This window comes from Halichoerus grypus, chromosome 1 (genome assembly GCF_964656455.1).
Source record: "Halichoerus grypus chromosome 1, mHalGry1.hap1.1, whole genome shotgun sequence".
Taxonomy (NCBI): Eukaryota; Metazoa; Chordata; class Mammalia; order Carnivora; family Phocidae; genus Halichoerus; species Halichoerus grypus.
In genome coordinates, this window is record NC_135712.1 from 144,103,491 (window position 1) to 144,122,884 (window position 19,394).

Here is a 19,394-nt window from a genome sequence, read left to right on the forward strand (position 1 = left end):
CTGACCACTTAATGCTAAAGGACTGCAGGGCTAGGTCTTTGTTCCTCTTCTCCATCTATACTCCCTTGGTGATCTCATCCAGTCTCATTACTTTAAATCTCAAATGTATGATAAAAACTCCCAGATTTATCTCTCTAGCCCAGAGCTCCATGTGGAACTCCATATTAATATATCCAACTGCTTATTCCACATCTCCACTTGGATATCTAATAGCACGTTTCAAACTCAACGTGTTCCAAGCTGATATTCTGACCTTCCCAAGAAAAGGCTCCTCAACCCCAAGACCTTCCCACTGGGTAGCAACTCCTTTTTGCCTGAGTCATTCTTGACTTCTCTATTTTTCTCACACCCCACATTGAATCCATTAGGAATCCTGTAGTCCCTACCTTCCAAATATACCCACAATCCAACTTCTTATCACTCATCCACTGATGCCACCTTGGGCTAAGCTATCGTCTTTGCCTAAATTACTTTAAAAAGCTCTTCATCATGGCATCTAGAGGGATCCTTTATAAGCCAGATTGGGGCGCCTGGGTGGCTCAATCATTAAGCGTCTGCCTTCGGCTCAGGTCATGATCCCAGGATCCTGGGATCTAGCCCCACATCGGGCTCCTTGCTCAGAGGGAAGCCTGCTTCTCCCTCTCCCACTCCCCCTGCTTGTGTTCCCTCTCTCGCTGTCTCTCTGTCAAAAAATAAATAAAATCTTTAAAATATATATATATATAAGCCAGATCAATACTTAGGGGCACCTGGGTGGCTCAGTCGGTTAAGCATCTGCCTGGGATCGAGCCCCGCATTGCGCTCCCTGCTCAGCAGGGAATCTGCTTCTCTCTCTCCCTCTGCCCTTCCCCACCCCCCGCTCGTGCTCTCTCTCTCAAATAAATAAATAAAATCTTAAAATATATATATATACACATATGCACATATATATAAGCCAGATCATGCCACTCCTCTACTCAAAATCCTATAGTGGCTCCTTACTTTAATCAGAGTAAAAGCCAATGTCCTTACAGTAACCCAATAGGCTGTACAGGATCTGGCCCCTACTGCCTCTTTGAACTTTTCTGCTCCATTCTGTCCATCGATTTCTCACATCTAGCCACATTGGCCCCACTGCTATTCCTTAAACTTACTGTGTATCCCTTTGCTTTAGCTGTGTCCTCTGCCTTGAAGGATGTAAGGAGCCGCCCAAGCCAGTATCTTCCCGCAGACAGCCACTTAGCCAACTCCCACTCCTCCTGCAAGTCTTTGTTCAGATCTCAGCTTCTCAGTGAGGTCCACCGTGACTTCCCCATGTAACACTACAATTTGAACCTTCACCCCTGCAATTTCAGATTTTTCTTACCTTGCTTGCCTTTCTGTTTACCATAACACTACCTTCCAAGATAGTATAACATTTGCTTATTATTATCTCCTAACATAGTATAGAATTTACTTATTTATCAGAACATATCAGAACTTTAAGGGCTTCATTAATGAACCATAAGCGCTTTGTGCCTAGAATATAGTAGACATTCAGCAAAGAGTTGTTGAAGGTATGAATAAATGAACAGACGTACTCCTTGTCACCAGGGTTCTAAAATTTCAGGATGATGATGATGTATATGTACGATATGTGTGTGTGAAGAGGGCACAAAAACATTCTTCACTCCAACACTTGAAAGCAGGACCTCTCTTTTACAATATTTTAATTATTTTTTTATATAAATCCTAAAATGTCTTACACATTCTCTTGCTTTAACGGGTTATGTGAATACAAATTTACCTTTTCTTGGAGGCTGTGGACTTCATTAATTTCATCAATAACAGTACCTTGTGTTTGTATGAGGAAGTGCTTAGATCCTACTGAGATGCCCCTGAGGTATACCACAGATGTCTTCTTTAGTCTGATTTCTAATTCAGCTGAGCCCTGGGGCCTGGAAGTGGGAAATGGAACACAGGCCAGAAGAGAGACAGCTCCTTCTTTCTCCAGCTTTCTGTCTCCTGGGAGCTACATGCCTCTTTTCTCTCTGTTGACCATCATCTCCTGCTCAATTATCAACTTCTTAAAGGCCACAGTTGGATATCCTTCATCTCGAGGAAAGGGATCGTTTGGCAGACCCAAGAGCTCTGAAGAAAACCAGTTCGGGAGGGAACCTTCTGTGGGGCTGAGGTGAGGCGATACAGGCCACTTCCTCTTTTTGTTGGGGACGCCTTCCTCTGTGTTTGAGAACTGGGACAAGGCAGCTACCCCTTGAGCTGCTTCCTGTTGTACCAGCTCCCACAGGCTGCCTCCAACAGATTTTCAAATAAGACCTGCTTCACCCACTGTGCCAAATCCTGGCAATCACAGTTGATATAAATGCCATCTGAAAAGCCAAAATAAAAAAAAGAAAAGAAAAATAAGCAAGATGAGTGGACCCTAGAAGTTTGACTCTGTGAGCAACTCAAATAATAAAATAGTGTTGGAAAGAACTTCAGGAGAACTTCCTGATTAAATAGTCCCCATCCACTACTCAATATATGTGTTTGTGTGTGTGTGTGTAACAAAATGGTAATGTTAGAATTGGCAGATTCCTTGCTTACGAACTCTCCCAGCAGTAGATCCAGGGATCCAATTAGAGGAAAAACAGATGCCCAGTGTTGCTTGTTTTTCCTTTCCTTTGAGTCATGTTTATCTCATTCTAAGTACCTATGTAGAATGAATGAAATGATGGGTATCTAATTCATTTTTCAGTCACCAGTCCCTTGAATTACAGACCTGTCCTCTCTCTTACTACTCACCTAGGATTTTTATCAGGTTAGCCCTCACAGAACTTCATATCTTAAACAAAGAGTTGGGGAAATAAATACCCAACAGGAGAAATAGACTTTCTTGGTATTTTTGTTTTTCCTTCATAGAAAACACTAGGAAGAGAATCTCCTCTATTTCTAGGTCTAAAAAAAATTTTTTTTCATTTGCTTAGAAATGGTATCATTGAAAAAGAATACCTCCTGAATATTTTTAAAATTCCAGGATAGGGTAATAGTTAGAATTACCTTTTCATTTCAGAATCAGCTCCTAACCACGATCTCTGTATCCATTCCTGGAAAATGGGTGATGAATGAAAGAGGAATAGCTTATAAATCAATTCATGTTCACAGATAGTGCAATGCACAGAGAAAACAAAGAGACTTATTTTTTAGGCTAGAAGAATGTTTCTTTTTCATCTAAGTGTTGTAATTATCTACTTACACATTTTTAAATACAGAATAGATAGGATTTTTAGAATGCTTAGTTGTCATTGTTTTAATCTGTTCTTTACCACTGACAAGAAGAAAGAAAGGTTCACTAATTATAATTAGTTGGATATTTATTTCGTAGATTTTTGGAAAATCTCATTTCCTTGTAATTAAATACTCTGAAATTCAAGTCCATTTCCTTTTTTTTTTTTAAGATTTTATTTATTTGAGAGAGAGAACATGAGGAGGGGTGCGGCAGAGGGCAAGGGAGAAGCAGACACCCTACTGAGCAGGGAGCCCTATGCGGGGCTCTATCCCAGGACCCTGGGATCATTAACTGGCTGAACCACCCAAGTGCCCCGAAAGTCCATACCTTTTTAAAAAAAATAGTGATTTTAATGTCACTTACTTCTTAGATTTCCGGTGTTACTCTGCCACTCCCCTTCCTAAAAGAGAAGATAACTATTAACTGATTTTATAGATTGAGATCTGCAAACATTAGGTCACAAAGGTCATTAAGTTTTTCTGCTTTGGGTGCTGTACATGAGGCAAAATAGAAAAAAAATATGAAATTCCCTGGTATTTTTAGAAATGTGCTATCTTTTGTAACTGCAGGTGATATCACATTCGTAACAATTTACTATGCTTTAGTCTAGAGCTAATTATGGTCTCATTGCTTTTACTAAAAGTATGCCTAGAATTATAACCTATTATATTGTGCACCAACAAAAGCGTTATATATGTTTCTTTTTTTCCCCACATGGCAGAGGATGAAAGAGTTGCTCAGTGGGAGATTTCTTTTAAGCAAAATGAATCAGTTATTTGACACTATATAAGATCAAAGAGTTGTTTATTTGAAGGTGTTTAAGGAGAGTCTAATGACCCTAAACTTTTTACTAGTAGGAAACATAGAGTTGCCTAGTAATGTAAAAGTGAAATCAAGAAGCAGAACGTCCTTCTGATCCTTTCTCAATAAGTCTCATTCAACTTCATCTTATATTTCAGTTCATCCATTGGTAAATGAGGAATAGCCAGATAACCCATTAGAATTTGCACCTTGATATATGTGTGTGTGTGTGTGTGTGTGTGTATACACACACATATATACATTTTTTTTCATATACCAGCTCTAGTCTAAGAAGTGTATTAACCATATGATCTCATGGTTTAAAATTTTAAATAGCAATATCATATTGAGTCTGACATTTTAGACTCTATCCATACCATCAAACCTAAGTAGTAGATTAAACAATGTTAGTTATAAATCGAGTGATAATAGACAGCTAATTTGCATCATTTAGATGAAATAAAACATTTGGACTCAGTATTTGGAGTGAGGCACACAGGCTAATGGGTCACAGTCCAGGCTCCAGAATCAGACCAATCTGAGTTCACATCTCGACTCTGCCACTTACTAACAGTGTGACCTTGAAGTTGTTTAAACTTTGAAGCCTCAGTTTGCTCAACTCTAATAGAATTGTCATGAAGAGTAAACAAACAAAATCTGACATATAGTGAGGACTCCATAAATGTTAGCAGGAATATTTACTCTTATTTGAGATATAAAGTGTTTTATAGAGAAGAGTTTCTCTGTTCAAATGGTTTAAATGTTCCGCAATTCCCCAGAAACCTTGTTAAAATGTAGATTCTAGTTTAGTAAGCCTGGGGTGGGGCCTGTGAGCCTGCATCTCCAACAAACTTCCAGGTTGGTATCCTTATTGCTGGATCACAAACCAAGGGCATGTAGGAGAAAAAACACAGGCTTTGGATTTATCCATCCGTGGACTGGAATTCTGGCTCCACGCATGGTAGCAATATGACCTTGGCAATGTCAAGCTTCCTCATATCTGAGATGGAAAGAATAATATGCATTTCTAATTAAATCAGTCTTCATTTAAATAAAAAATAATGTATTCACACAACACCTGGAATATTATAGGTGCTCACAAATCTAAATTCAGTTCATATGAAATGCTTTAGTGGTCCCTCTAGTATGGGAGACTGATAGTTTCCCTTCCTGAAAGAGCTGAAAATTCCAATTTTCTTTGAAAACTTAATTAGAATTCTATTATTATGAAATCAACATCAACATTGTTTTAAAAGTTTGTCATTACATGGCAAGCAAATCAATTCATACCAGATGTTGTGGGAACAGATTGGGAAATTGCCCCAGGCAAATAGTGGGTTTAAAGTTACAGTGGATAGAATTTCTGCAAGTGTAGGTAACTGAGAAAAGCTAGCTCATGAAGGATTGTATCTTACTAGTATGACTTTTACTTTTTTTAGTATGAAAAATTAAAAGCATATATCACAATAGAGAGGTTTAATGAACCCCATATACCCATTACTAAGCTTCAGTAGTTACTAGCACATAGCCAGTCTTTTAGTTTGACTCTCGCCATCTTCCTCCATCTCTGAGTTATTTTAAAGCAAATCCAAAATAAGGCATTATTACATCCATAAATATTTCAATATATATCTTAAAGATTTATTTATTTATGTATTTATGTATTTATGTATTTATTTATTTGAGGGGTGGAGGGGCAGAGGGAGAGGAAGAGAATTTCAAACAGAGCCCAACTCGGGGCTGGAGCTCATGATCCTGAGATCATGACCTGAGCCAAAATCAAGAATCAGACACTCAACCAACTGAGCCACCCAGGTGCTGCCCCTCAATATATATCTTTAAAAATAAGGATTCTTTTTCTTAAACACACACACACACACACACAAAACCACTATAATACCGTTATAATAATCATTTCAAACAAAAATGCAACTATTGAATTTATATTTAAATTGCCATACAATTTTTACTACAGACAATAAGATATACATGTTAAAGTAGAATTCAAAATAGCCCAACACTTAAGAACAGAGTAAATACACTTGTTCCCTAACCATTGCTATTGTCAAAGGAGGCAGAACAATCATTGTCTCATCTACAGGACTGACCTTCTCAGCATCCCTCCTCTCAGAGCTCCCTCTGGGTCCTAATTGGTCTGCCAAGTCTAGGTGTCGATTTCTGCTCCACATTGTCCTCTGTATTCTGAGGCTTCCCTGCTTAATTCTTTCTAGCTGAGGAGGGAACAACTGCTTTTCACTTTAGCTAGGAGCAGGGCACTCCTGACCAGCGGATCTGAGGTCTAGGCTCTCACAAAAAACCTTAGAGCTGGAAGGGATTTCACGGTTCAGCCACTAGATATGAAAACAGGCAGGAGTGTTAAGGGACTAAACTTTTCAAGAAACAGGCGATTATTGCACATCTAATCTGACCTTTGTGTGATGATGAAATTTCAGTCAAGGAGTTTGATCCTTATTTTACAGCATTTGGTTAGTCTCTAACTTCCTGCTAAGGCCCAAACTTTCTTTCTTGGTTTGGACATTTAAAAATACACACTATTAGAGTAAAAATAAAGTTATTAAAGAAGATGAAAGGCTTTTCAATGTTATCTCACTGAAATCTTCCTTGAACTCATGAAATTTCCATTTTAATTTCTAATTATAAAATATTTCAGGTATATACATATCAAAAATATATTGCTATTAATATGCATCAATAATATACACATTATATAAAATTAATGTAATAGCACCAAGGAAAGTTTTCCCCTCTTAGAATTTTCTTTTATTGAATATATATGACATATAACATAGATATAAAGTGTATAATCCTCTTAGAATTTTTTGAAGAAAGCCCACTCTACTCGCATACTTTTCCAATCCTTTCTTCATTAGAGTTAGTCTTTGTCTTAAAAATAGGTGAACTTAATTCTCATGCAGATGTCTATTCATACAGTCAATTGTTTTGTGTGTTTTCAATTTTTACATTATTATATACTACATGTACATTTTGCAAATCGCTTTTTTCATTCAGTGTTATATTTTCAAGATTGAGCCATGTAGATATACATAGGTGGGTTTTAAATTTCATTTTAATTGCCATATACAATTGTACTGTATGACTAAGCCACAGTTTTTTAATTAATTCACTGTCCCTCAGAGGAACAGTTAGGTTGTTCTATTAGACATCTGTTGTTAAGAGTTATCACTAGGTGCCCTATAGTTTTTGCAAATAGGCTGAATGGCATCTTTGTAAATATATATTGATTCATTTATTATTTATTAGAATAATAATAAAGTAAGGTTATGTAATTGTTGGTTATATATGTGTGGGCATGCTATTGATCTTTATGTATCAATCCTATATCCACCAGTTTTGCTGAACTCTTATTCCAATAGCTTATCTATAAATAGATTTTCCTGTGGGGATTCAGGTTATCTTAGCTCACTGTTTTCCTTATTTTTTACTGTAAAGGATGGAGATTTTTGGATTATTCAGAATTCTAGGGGAAAGAGCTGTTGAAAGCTAGAGAAACAGATGGGTTGGTGGGGCTGTTTCCCTTGAGAGAAGCAGCCAGAGCTGGGGGACTGCCCACCAAAAGCTCCCTCATGGAGGATGGAAGGGTTTTCGAAAGGCGTGTGACCAGCAGAACTTGTTGGGGCTTCATGAGATGACAGATGGCTGCGTAATCTGTGATGTGATCCCTTCCTCTGTGTCCTAACAAGTTTTTAGTAAAAATGAAAACAATCACATGCTTGGTCTCATTGATATTTTTGCAGGAACATCTAAAGACATGATGGCAGGGACAGTAGGCCTGAAGCTGCCTTGTAACCACTGAAGCCAGGACTCAAGCATGAGGAGGTGGATTCTGAAATCCTGGAGAGGGACTGCCCAGCCTTCAGAAGGAGAATCTAAGCCAAGTTTCCTCATCCTTTTAGGGTAGGAAAGCTCCTAAGTGATATTTGGGTTTTCATTGACAGCACCTGAGCTGCGTGTTCCTCAAACACTGTCAAAAGACAGGATTCATGTACATTCCCCCTCAGATTTCTTCTTTCAAGTTTTGAGTTTGCTGATTTTATGGCTTTCGTTGAAATTAAAGTATTTGTGATCTGAGGAGCATGAGAAAAAAACATCATCCTCAAATTATCTCTTTAATGGTTTGTCATAAGGACAAAATTCCATCATTAGATTCATTTCCTCGGGGCCCTCTACACACGTAATGAATTATGGCTTTACATTAGCTGGGGAAGTAATAAACCAATATTAGATAACAAATTAATGTTAATGCATATTATTTTACCCTTTAACTCATCGCTATGGAAAAAGGAGAAGACAATGGGGCAAGAGCTTAGAGCCTAAGGGCAAACCACCTAAGTTGAACTTCCCTCTTCCACTTACTAACTCACTTATTTGGGGCCGTTACTTAACTGCTGTGTGCCTCAGTTTATTCATCTATGAAATAGAGATATTAATAGTACTTACCACATAGGGTGGCTGTGAAGATTGACCGAGTTCAATTTTGTCAAGCACTTAAAACAGTGCGTGCCACATAGAAAGTACTATTTATTCTTAGCCTTAATTATTACAATCATTAGACCGAAAGCAAAACCCTAAAGAATGGCCCAAAGGACAGGAATAACCAGACAGGGAAAATCTACCTACAGTGTATGACTGAAACTAAACAGGTGGGGGCAATGAAGGGAAGGGGCATCTAGAGTAACTCTGGGGGCTTTGAAGAAGAGGTACCAAATAGAAATGTTTTATCTTTTGAAGTTTTACATAGAACAATGTCTAGATACCTAGTTCTGGCATTTGGGGGATTGGAAAAGTTCTTCACCATATATACCTTCCATAGTGGCAAGCAATAATGCAATAATGCAGCATAAAAAGGTACCCCCAAACTCAGTGGTATACAACACTAGGCACATATTTATTGCTGTGGGTCTGCAGGTCAGCGGGAACTGGTTCTAGACTGTGCATCTGCTCTATGGGGTTTATTCAGTGGTCCAGACTGAGGGCTAGTGGCCACCTGGACCATGTTCTTCTCCTGGTGGAGGTCAGAAGCTTCCAGAGGCCACATTCCATTGGCCAAAACAAGCCACGTGGCCAAGTCCAACATCCAAGGGATAGGGAAGTACTATTTTCCTATGGAGGTGGGCAGGGAAAGTGGGGGAGTTATGCTGAACAATAGCCTTACTTCCCCTACCTTCCATCTAAGACTTCATAGTTTTGATCATGTCTCTTCTCAGCCTTTGTTTTTTCAGACTGAGGAATTCAAATCTCTTTCTTCTTCCCTGATAAAGAAGTCACTCTTCCTGCTTTGCTTTCCCCTCTAATCTCCCTGCCTTGTTGGAAATGACCCAGTTTGTTGGTCTTCTTGATTACATGTACATATTGAACTGTTGGGCTTTAGGATAAAGTTGGAAATAGATTCCAATATACTTTTCTGTGATCAAGATGAAAAAACTAAGTGAAAGGAAACTAACATTTTTGGAGTCAGCTACATGCCAGGCATCAGGCTGTATATTCTTTATACCATGTTAAATATTCTTCATATGTTGTCCCCTTCAATCCTCAAAATCAAATGCCTTTAGGGACTAGGCAGGCAAATGAGTGAAGCAGGTGGGATATAATTTTCTCACTTCATATGTATTTCACAGAAGTACCATTTATTTTATTTTATTCTCAATCAAAAAGAACCCCTGTTGAAATTTAAGCCCCATTTTTTAGTTAATAAATTTTCAGCAGGCATTTTTCTCTACACCCAGCTTTTCCTATGGGCCACTTCAGAATAGCCCATTAAATTGCCTTCTTTCAACATGGACACACTTTGCACACTAAACACTTAGAAATATTCTTCTCTTCCACAAATAACACTGCTCTCTTTTAATTTTATTTAAATACATAGCCATATTTAATTTGGCTATTTTTAATTTTCCCATATATTTAATTTAATTAAATTATTATATTTAATTTTCCCATTTTTGTTAGGGATATGCATACAGAGATATTTCACTTTCCTCTTGATAAAAGAAAATGAGTCCACAAGAGTGATGTCAAGTGGCAACTGACATTCAGCTGTATCATTGGGGCTTATGAAAGGAAGTGTATTCTACAGGAAATGGCAAGGACAGTGGTGAAATAAAGAGTAAAAGATGGGGAGGCATCGCTCCACTCTAGACAATTATTGCCATTTAGGAATTGAAGCCCAGCATTGCCAGATCTTCTCTTTCCTTAGACAAGTCAAGAATCCAGATTTTTTTCATGTAAAATTTCCCAATTTTTAAATGTCACCAACCACCCAAAATATCATTGGTTTAGTACATCATACAGGTGATGTATGCAGGTGAGCAGGATTCTCCTTCATCTGCTGCCACCTCAACCTATGGTTCCCAAGGTCACCACTGCAGAGGAAGAAAGAGATAAAGATGCACACCAGCTCTTAAGTGCTTTGGCCAGGAAATGATACACATCATTTCGTTTCACAGTCCATTGATCAGATGGAGTTGCTTGATTCCAAAGAAGGCAGGGAAATGAAGGGGAGAAGTTGGATATTTGATGACTGCTCACTGCTCCTCTCATAACAATTAATTCAAAACAAGCAGACAAACCAGCAAAATCTCTGGGCAGATCAAACAAAATAAAAGTGCAGTCTAGATTCAATCTAGGGGCTAACATACTAGAGTCATTTTATAATTGGAAACAGCCACAGCTCACAGAGATAGAATGTCTTGCCCAAGCTATAGAGCTAATGAATGGCAGAACTAATTTTATATTCTTTTCCACACCATTCTACTGCTGGGTATTTTTTAATTGATTAACTAGTATAGGTAGGTGTCCATACTTCCTATGTATCCCTTAAAACTAGTCTATGTCTGATATTACATAAAATTTCACAGTTAACAAGAACTTGATGAACTCTAATATTTGATTTACAGACTTTGGTGTAGTCCAGTATCCCAAACTTGAGTGAGCATGAGAGTCATCTAGAGAGCATATTCAGACAGTTTACTGAGCCCCACCCCAGAGTTTCTGATTCAATGGGTGGGAGTGAGGGGTAGATAAGAATTTGCATTTCTTTTTTTCTTAATTTTTAAAATTTTTATTTAAAAAGTTTTTTAAAAAGATTTTATTTGAGAGAGAGAGAGAGAGAGGAAGAGCATGAGCAGGGGGAGAGGCAGAGGGAGAAGCTCCCTCCTCTCAGCAGGGAGCCCAACCTGGGGCTCAATCCCAGGACCCCCTGGGATCATGACCTGAGCCAAAGGCAGATGCTTAACCGACTGAGCCACCCAGGTGCCCCAAGAATTTGCATTTCTAACTAGTTTTCATGTGATGTTGTCCTGCTGGCCTGGACACTGGACTAGAATTTAGGCCCTAAGTTCTAGAATGAGCCCAGACAACAAATTAATCACCCTGGGAGGATCACTTGACCTCTGAGTTTCCATTGTGTCATTAGCATAGTAAGCATTTTTAATCAGTTCTACCAGTTTGTGAGTCCATGATTAGGAACTATCTTTAAAAAAAAAAGCCAAACCAACAAAACACTAAATTACCTGGGGTTGATGGAAGGGGTGCATATTGACTGGGAAAGAACATGAGGGAGATGCTGGGAATGTTCTAGTTCTTGATCTGTATGGTAGTTATGTGTGTGTACCTAGGTGAAAATTCATCAAGCTGTACATTTAAGAGTAATGTACATTATACATACATATGCATATGAACCTTATTAAAAAGGTCAAGAATATGCTTCTTGCCAAAAATAAAATTTAAATGCGTTTATACTAATTCTGATTTTTTTACTAATTCTGATTTTTATTTTTAGTGTGATACAGCTAATATTTATTTTAAATTTTATTTTATTATGTTATGTTAATCACCATACATTACATCATTAGTATTTGGTGTAGTGTTCCATGATTCATTGTTTGCATATAACACCCAGTGCTCCATTCAATATGTGCCCTCTTTAATACCCATCACCATCCCCCACCCCCCTCCCCTCTAGAACCCTCAGTTTGTTTCTCAGAGTCCATAGTCTCTCATGGTTCATCTCCCCCCTCTGATTCCCCCCCTTCATTTTTCCCTTCCTACTATCTTCTTTTTTTTTTTTTAACATATAATGTATTATTTGTTTCAAAGGTACAGGTCTGTGATTCATAACTCTTACACAATTCACAGCACTCACCATAACACATATCCTTCCCAATGTCTATCACCCAGCCACCCCATCCCTCCCATGCCCCACCACTCCAGCAACCCTCAGTTTGTTTCCTGAGATTAAGAATTCCTCATATCAGTGAGATCATATGATACAAGTCTTTCTCTGATTGACTTATTTCGCTTAGCATAATACCCTCTAGTTCCATCCACATCGTTGCAAATGGCAAGATTTCGTTCCTTTTGATGGCTGCATAATATTCCATAATATATATATATATATATATATATATATATATATATATATATATATACCACATCTTCTTTATCCAGTCATCTGTTGATGGACATCTAGGCTCTTTCCATAGTTTGGATATTGTGGACATTGCTGCAATAAACATTGGGGTGTACATACCCCTTTGGATCCCTACATTTCTATCTTTGGGGTAAATACCCAGTAGTGCAATTGCTGGGTCGTATGGTAGCTCTATTTTCAACTTTCTGAGGAACCTCCATACTGTTTTCCAGAGTGGCTGAACCAGCTTGCATTCCCACCAACAGTGTAGGAGGGTTCCCCTTTCTCTGCATCCCTGCCAACATCTGTCGTTTCCTGACTTGTTAATATTAGCCATTCTGACTGGTGTGAGGTGGTATCTCATTGAGGTTTTGACTTAGATTTCCCTGATGCCGAGCGATGTTGAGCACTTTTTCATGTGTCTGTTGGCCATTTGGATGTCTTCTTTGGAAAAATGTCTGTTCATGTCTTCTGCCCATTTCTTGATTGGATTATTTGTTCTTTGGGTGTGGAGTTTGATAAGTTCTTTATAGATTTTGGATACTAGCCCTTTATCTGATATGTCATTTGCAAATATCTTCTCCCATTCTGTTGGTTGTCTTTTGGTTTTGTTGACTGTTTCTTTTGTTGTGTAAGCTTTTTATCTTGATGAAGTCCCAATAGTTCATTTTTGCCCTTGCTTCCCTTGCCTTTGGCGATGTTTCTAGGAGGAAGTTGCTGCGGCTGAGGTCAAAGAGGTTGCTACCTGTGTTCTCCTCTAGGATTTTGATGGACTCCTGTCTCACATTGAGGTCTTTCAACCATTTTGAGTCTATTTCTGTGTGTTGTGTAAGTAAATGGTCCAGTTTCATTGTTTTGCATGTGGCTGTCCAATTTTCCCAACACCATTTGTTGAAGAGACTGTCTTTTTTCCTTTGGACATTCTTTCCTACTTTGTCAAAGATTAGTTGACCATAGAGTTGAGGGTCCATTTCTGGGCTCTCTATTCTATTCCATTGATCTATGTGTCTGTTTTTGTGCCAGTACCATACTGTCTTGATGATGACAGCTTTGTAATAGAGCTTGAAGTCTGGAATTGTGATGCCACGAGCTTTGCTTTTCTTTTTCAACATTCCTTTGGCTATTTGGGGTCTTTTCTGGTTCCATACAAATTTTAGGATTATTTGTTCCATTTCTTTGAAAACAGTGGATGGTATTTTGATAGGGATTGCATTAAATGTGTAGATTGCTCTAGGTAGCATTGACATCTTCACAATATTTTTTCTTCTAATCCATGAGCATGGAACGTTTTTCCATTTCTTTGTGTCTTCCTCAATTTCTTTCATGAGTATTTTATAGTTCTCTGAGTACGGATTCTTTGCCTGTTTGGTTAGATTTATTCCTAGATATCTTATGGTTTTGGGTGCAATTGTAAATGGGATCGACTCCTTAATTTCTCTTTCTTCTGTCTTGTTGTTGGTGTATAGAAATGCAACTGATTTCTGTGCTTTGATTTTATATCCTGCCACTTTACTGAATTCCTGTATGAGTTCTAGCAGTTTTGGGGTGGAGTCTTTGGGATTTTCCACATAAAGTATCATATCATCTGCAAAGAGTGAGAGTTTGACTTCTTCTTTGCTGATTCGGATGCCTTTTATTTCTTTTTGTTGTCTGATTGCTGTGGCTAGGACTTCTAGTACTATGTTGAATAGCACTGGTGATAGTGGCCATCCCTGCTGTGTGACCTTAGGGGGAAAGCTCTCAGTTTTTCCCCATTGAGAATGATATTCGCTGTGGGTTTTTCATAGATGGCTTTTATGATATTGAGGTATGTGCCCTCTATCCCTATACTCTGAAGAGTTTTGATCAAGAAAGGATGCTGTACTTTGTCAAATGCTTTTTCTGCATCTATTGAGAGGATCATATGGTTCTTGTTCTTTCTTTTATTAATGTATTGTATCACATTGATTGATTTGCAGATGTTGAACCACCCTTGCAGCTCAGGAATAAATCCCACTTGGTCGTGGTGAATAATCCTTTTAATGTTCTGTTGGATCCTATTGGGTAGTATTTTGGTGAGAATTTTTGCACCCATGTTCATCAGGGATATTGGTCTGTAATTCTCCTTTTTGATGGGGTCTTTGTCTGGTTTTGGGATCAAGGTAATGGTGGCCTCATAAAATGAGTTTGGAAGTTTTCCTTCCATTTCTATTTTTTTGAACAGTTTCAGAAGAATAGGTATTAATTCTTCTTTAAATGTTTGGTAGAATTCCCCTGGGAAGCCATCTGGCCCTGGGCTCTTGTTTGTTGGGAGATTTTTGATGACTGCTTCAATTTCCTTAGTGGTTATAGGTCTGTTCAGGTTTTCTATTTCTTTCTGGTTCAGTTTTGGTAGTTTATATATCTCTAGGAATGCATCCATTTCTTCCAGATCATCTAATTTGCTGGCATGGAGTTGCTCATAATATGTTCTTATAATTGTTTGTGTTTCTTTGGTGTTGGTTGTGATCTCTCTTCTTTCATTCATTATTTTATTTATTTGGGTCATTTCTCTTTTCTTTTTGATAAGTCTGGCCAGGGGTTTATCAACCTTATTCTTTCAAAGAACCAGCTCTTACTTTTGTTGATCTGTTCTACTGTTCTTTTGGTTTCTATTTTATTGATTTCTGCTCTGATCTTTACTATTTTTCTTCTCCTGCTGGGTTTAGTTTTGTTGATCTGTTCTACTGTTCTTTTGGTTTCTATTTCATTGATTTCTGCTCTGATCTTTACTATTTCTCTTCTCCTGCTGGGTTTAGGCTTTATTTGCTGTTCTTTCTCGAGCTCCTTTAGGTGTAGGGTTAGGTTGTATATTTGAGACCTTTCTTGTTTCTTGAGAAAGGCTTGTATGGCTATATACTTTCCTCTTAGGACTGCCTTTGCTGCATCCCAAAGATTTTGAGCAGTTGTGTTTTCATTTTCATTGGTTTCCATGAATTTTTTAAATTCTTCTTTAATTTCCTGGTTGAGCCATTCATTCTTTAGTAGGATGCTCTTTAGCCTCCATGTATTTGAGTTCTTTCTGATTTTCCTCTTGTGATTGAGTTCTAGTTTCAAAGCACTGTGGTCCAAAAATATGCAGGGAATGATCCCAATCTTTTGGTACCAGTTGAGACCCGATTTGTGACCTAGGATGTGATCTATTCTGGAGAATGTTCCATGGGCACTAGAGAAGAATGTGTATTCCGTTGCTTTGGGATGGAATGTTCTGAATATATCTGTGAAGTCCATTTGGTCCAGTGTGTCATTTAAAGTCTTTATTTCCTTGTTGATCTTTTGCTTAGACGATCTGTCCATTTCAGTGAGGGGGGTGTTAAAGTCCCCCACTATTATTGTATTGTTGTCGATGTGTTTCTTTGCTTTTGTTATTAATTGGCTTATATAATTGGCTGCTCCCATGTTAGGGGCATAGATATTTACAATTGTTAGATCTTCTGGTAGGTTAGACCCTTTAAGTAGGATATAGTGCCCCTCCTCATCTCTTATCATAGTCTTTGGTTTAAAATCTAATTTGTCTGATATAAGGATTGCCACCCCAGCTTTCTTTTGATGTCCATTAGCATGGTAAATGGTTTTCCACCTCCTCACTTTCAATCTGGAGGTGTCTTTGGGTCAAAAATGAGTCTCTTGCAGACAGTATACTGATGGATCTTGTTTCTTTATCCAATGTGATACCCTGTGTCTTTTGATTGGGGCATTTAGCCCATTTACATTCAGGGTAACTATTGAAAGATATGAATTTAGTGCCATTGTATTGCCTGTAAGGTGACTGTTACTGTATATTGTCTCTGTTCCTTTCTAGTCTATGTTACTTTTAGGCTCTCTCTTTGCTTAAAGGACCCCTTTCAATATTTCTTGTAGGGCTGGTTTCGTGTTTGCAAATTCTTTTAGTTTTTGTTTGTCCTGGAAGCTTTTTATCTCTCCTTCTATTTTCAATGACAGCCTGGCTGGATATAGTATTCTTGGCTGCATATTTTTCTTGTTTAATGCTCTGAATATATCACGCCAGTCCTTTCTGGCCTGCCAGGTCTCTGTGGATAGGTCTGTTGCCAGTCTAATGTTTCTCCCATGGTAGGTTACAGACCTCTTGTCCCAAGCTGCTTTTAGGACTTATTCTTTGTCTCTGAACTTGTAAGTTTTACTATTAGATGTCGGGGTGTTGACCTATTTTTATTGATTTTGAGGAGGGTTCTCTGTGCCTCCTGGATTTTGATGCCTGTTTCTTTCGCCAAATTAGGGAAGTTCTCTGCTATAATTTGCTCCAATATACCTTCTGCCCCCCTCTCTCTTTCTTCTTCTCCTGGGATCCCAATTATTCTAATGCTGTTTCGTCTTATGGTATCGCTTATCTCTCGAATTCTGCCCTCGTGATCCAGTAGTTGTTTATCTCTCTTTTTCTCAGCTTCTTTATTTTCCATCATTTGGTCTTCTATATCGCTAATTCTCTCTTCTGCCTCATTTATCCTAGCAGTTAGAGCCCCCATTTTTTATTGCACCTCATTAATAGCCTTTTTTATTTCGACTTGGTTAGATTTTAGTTCTTTTATTTCTCCAGAAAGGATTTCTCTAGTATCTTCCATGCTTTTTTCAAGCCCAGCTAGTTTCTTCATAATCGTCATTCTGAACTCTAGTTCTGACATCTTACTAATGTCCGTATTGATTAGGTCCCTGGCAGTCGGTACTGCCTCTTGTTCCTTTTTTTGAGGTGAGTTTTTCCGTCTTGTCATTTTGTCCAGAGGAGAAGAGATGAATGAGAGAACAAAATGCTAAAAGGGTAACAACGACCCCAGAAAAATATACACTAAACAAATCAGAAGAGACCTAAAACTGGGGGAAAAGAGAGGAGAGAAAGAAAAGATTAAAAAAAAAAAAGGAAAAGGAAAAAAAAAAGAATATGATCAAATATGATCAGGCTGGTGAATAGATCAGTGCCACACACTAGATTTTGGGCGTATTTGGGTCTGTTAGAAGAAACTGCCTCCCAAAAGTTTAAAGAAAGAAAAACTTATATATATACAAAAATAAGGGTAAATATGATGAAGGGATGGAATATGACTGTAAAGATGAAAATTATAAAAGATTTTAAAGGAATTGATAAGATAAGAAGTTGGTTGAAAAAAGAAAGAAGAGAAATTAAAAAAAAAGGGGGGGGAGAGAATGTGATCAGGCAGGAGACTAGAACAAAGCCATACACTAGAGATTTAGGATATATTTTGGTCTGTTAGAAGAAACTGTATCCCAAAATTTTAAATAGAGAACAACTTATATATATACCAAAAATAAGGTTAACTACAATGAAGGGATAGAATATGACTCTAAAAATGAAAAATAAAAAAGATTTTTTAAAAAAGATTTTATTTATTTATTTGACACAGAGAGAGAGACAACGAGAGAGGGAACACAGCAGGGGGAGTGGGAGAGGGAGAAGCAGGCTTCCCGCTGAGCAGGGAGCCTGATGCGGGGCACGATCCCAGGACACTGGGATCATGACCTGAGCCGAAGGCAGACGCTTAACGACTGAGCCACCCAGGCGCCCCTGAAAAAGATTTTTAGAAAAGGGATTGATGAGATGTTGGTTGAAAAAGGGAAAAAGAAAAATTAAAAAAAAAAAAAATAGAAAAAAAAAGAAAATTTAAAAAATTAACTTTCAAAGACTAAAGAATCATGGGGAAAAAGCCATGAATTCCATGTGCAGTATTCCCCTGGCACTGGAGTTCTGCTGTTCTCATTGATCGGTAAACTTGGTCTTGGCTGGCTGTTTTTGCTGATCTTCTGGGGGAGGGGCCTGTTGCCGTGGTTCCCAAATGTCTTTGCCAGAGGCGGAATTACCCCGCCCTTGCCCGGTCCGGGATAAGTAATCTGCTTGGGTTTGCTCTCGGGAGCTTTTGTTCCCTGCAAGCTTTCCGTAAAGCTTTGGAGGATGAGAGTGAAAATGGCGGCTTCCCAATCTCCACCCCGGAGGAGCCGAGAACTCGGGGCCCCGCTCCTCAGTGTGCCCCCAGAGAAAAGCAGTCAGTCACTCCCATCTCCCTGGTCTCCGGCTGCACTCCGTGCTCTCCCGGCCTGTGACCGAGTGTTTCTATCTCTGGCACCCGACCCTGTGTTGAGTCTCCAAACCCCACAGATCCCTGCGGTGCACTCCCATGCCGCTCCTCCCAGGGGAGGAAGGGGAGTCTCCCCGGATCTGCCGCTTGTTGGGTCCCTGCTGGAGGAGCAGTGGCCCAACTGTGCTGCGGATCACGGTTTATGGCAACCCCGAGCTGAGAGCCCACGCCTCCGCTCTGTCTCTGCAGCCGGCTTCCCCGCTCCGATACCTGAGAGCTCTGCCGCACTCACGCACCCCCGGTCTTTCTGTGACCCCGAGGGTCCTGAGACCACACTGTCCCCATGAGGGTTCCACCCCCTGCTTAGCCACTGGAGCGACGTCCCTCAGTGGAGCCAACTTCTAAAAGTTCCGATTTTGTGCTCAGAGGCTCTATCACTTGCCAGAAGCGGCTGACAGAGGCCCCCTCCCCCGCCGTCTATCCTCCCTAATATCACCTCGGATTCACTTCTCCGCACGTCCTACCTTCCAGAAAGTGGTCGCTTTTCTGTTCAGAGAGTTGTTGCTATTCTTTTCTTCGATCTCGTATTGAGTTCGTAGGTGTTCAGAATGGTTTGATCCCTATCTAGCTGAATTCCTGGGACCAGACAAAATTTAGGTCTCCTACTCCTCCGCCATCTTGCCCCTCCTCCATTAAGGCATTCTTAAAAAGCAAATGTGAGAAGTTACTGCACACAGTAACCTGCAAATAAAAACGTACCCAGTCACTCAGCTAATATTTCTTTTTATTGCCTTGCATAAATAATATCCACCAACATAATAAAAAGTGATGGAAA

General features: G+C 39.0%; 1 long non-coding RNA gene across 1 annotated transcript in view; it reads left to right on the top strand.

Moving 5' to 3' along the window:
* Nucleotides 1-1,749: 1,749 nt before the first annotated feature.
* The window catches only part of LOC118528095 (uncharacterized), a 37,441-nt gene continuing 19,796 nt past the window's right edge, over nt 1,750-19,394 (top strand). The window contains exons 1-2 of the long non-coding RNA XR_013448088.1: nt 1,750-2,152; nt 7,825-7,984. This is a non-coding gene — a long non-coding RNA (uncharacterized LOC118528095). The remainder of the gene's footprint in view (nt 2,153-7,824; nt 7,985-19,394) is intronic.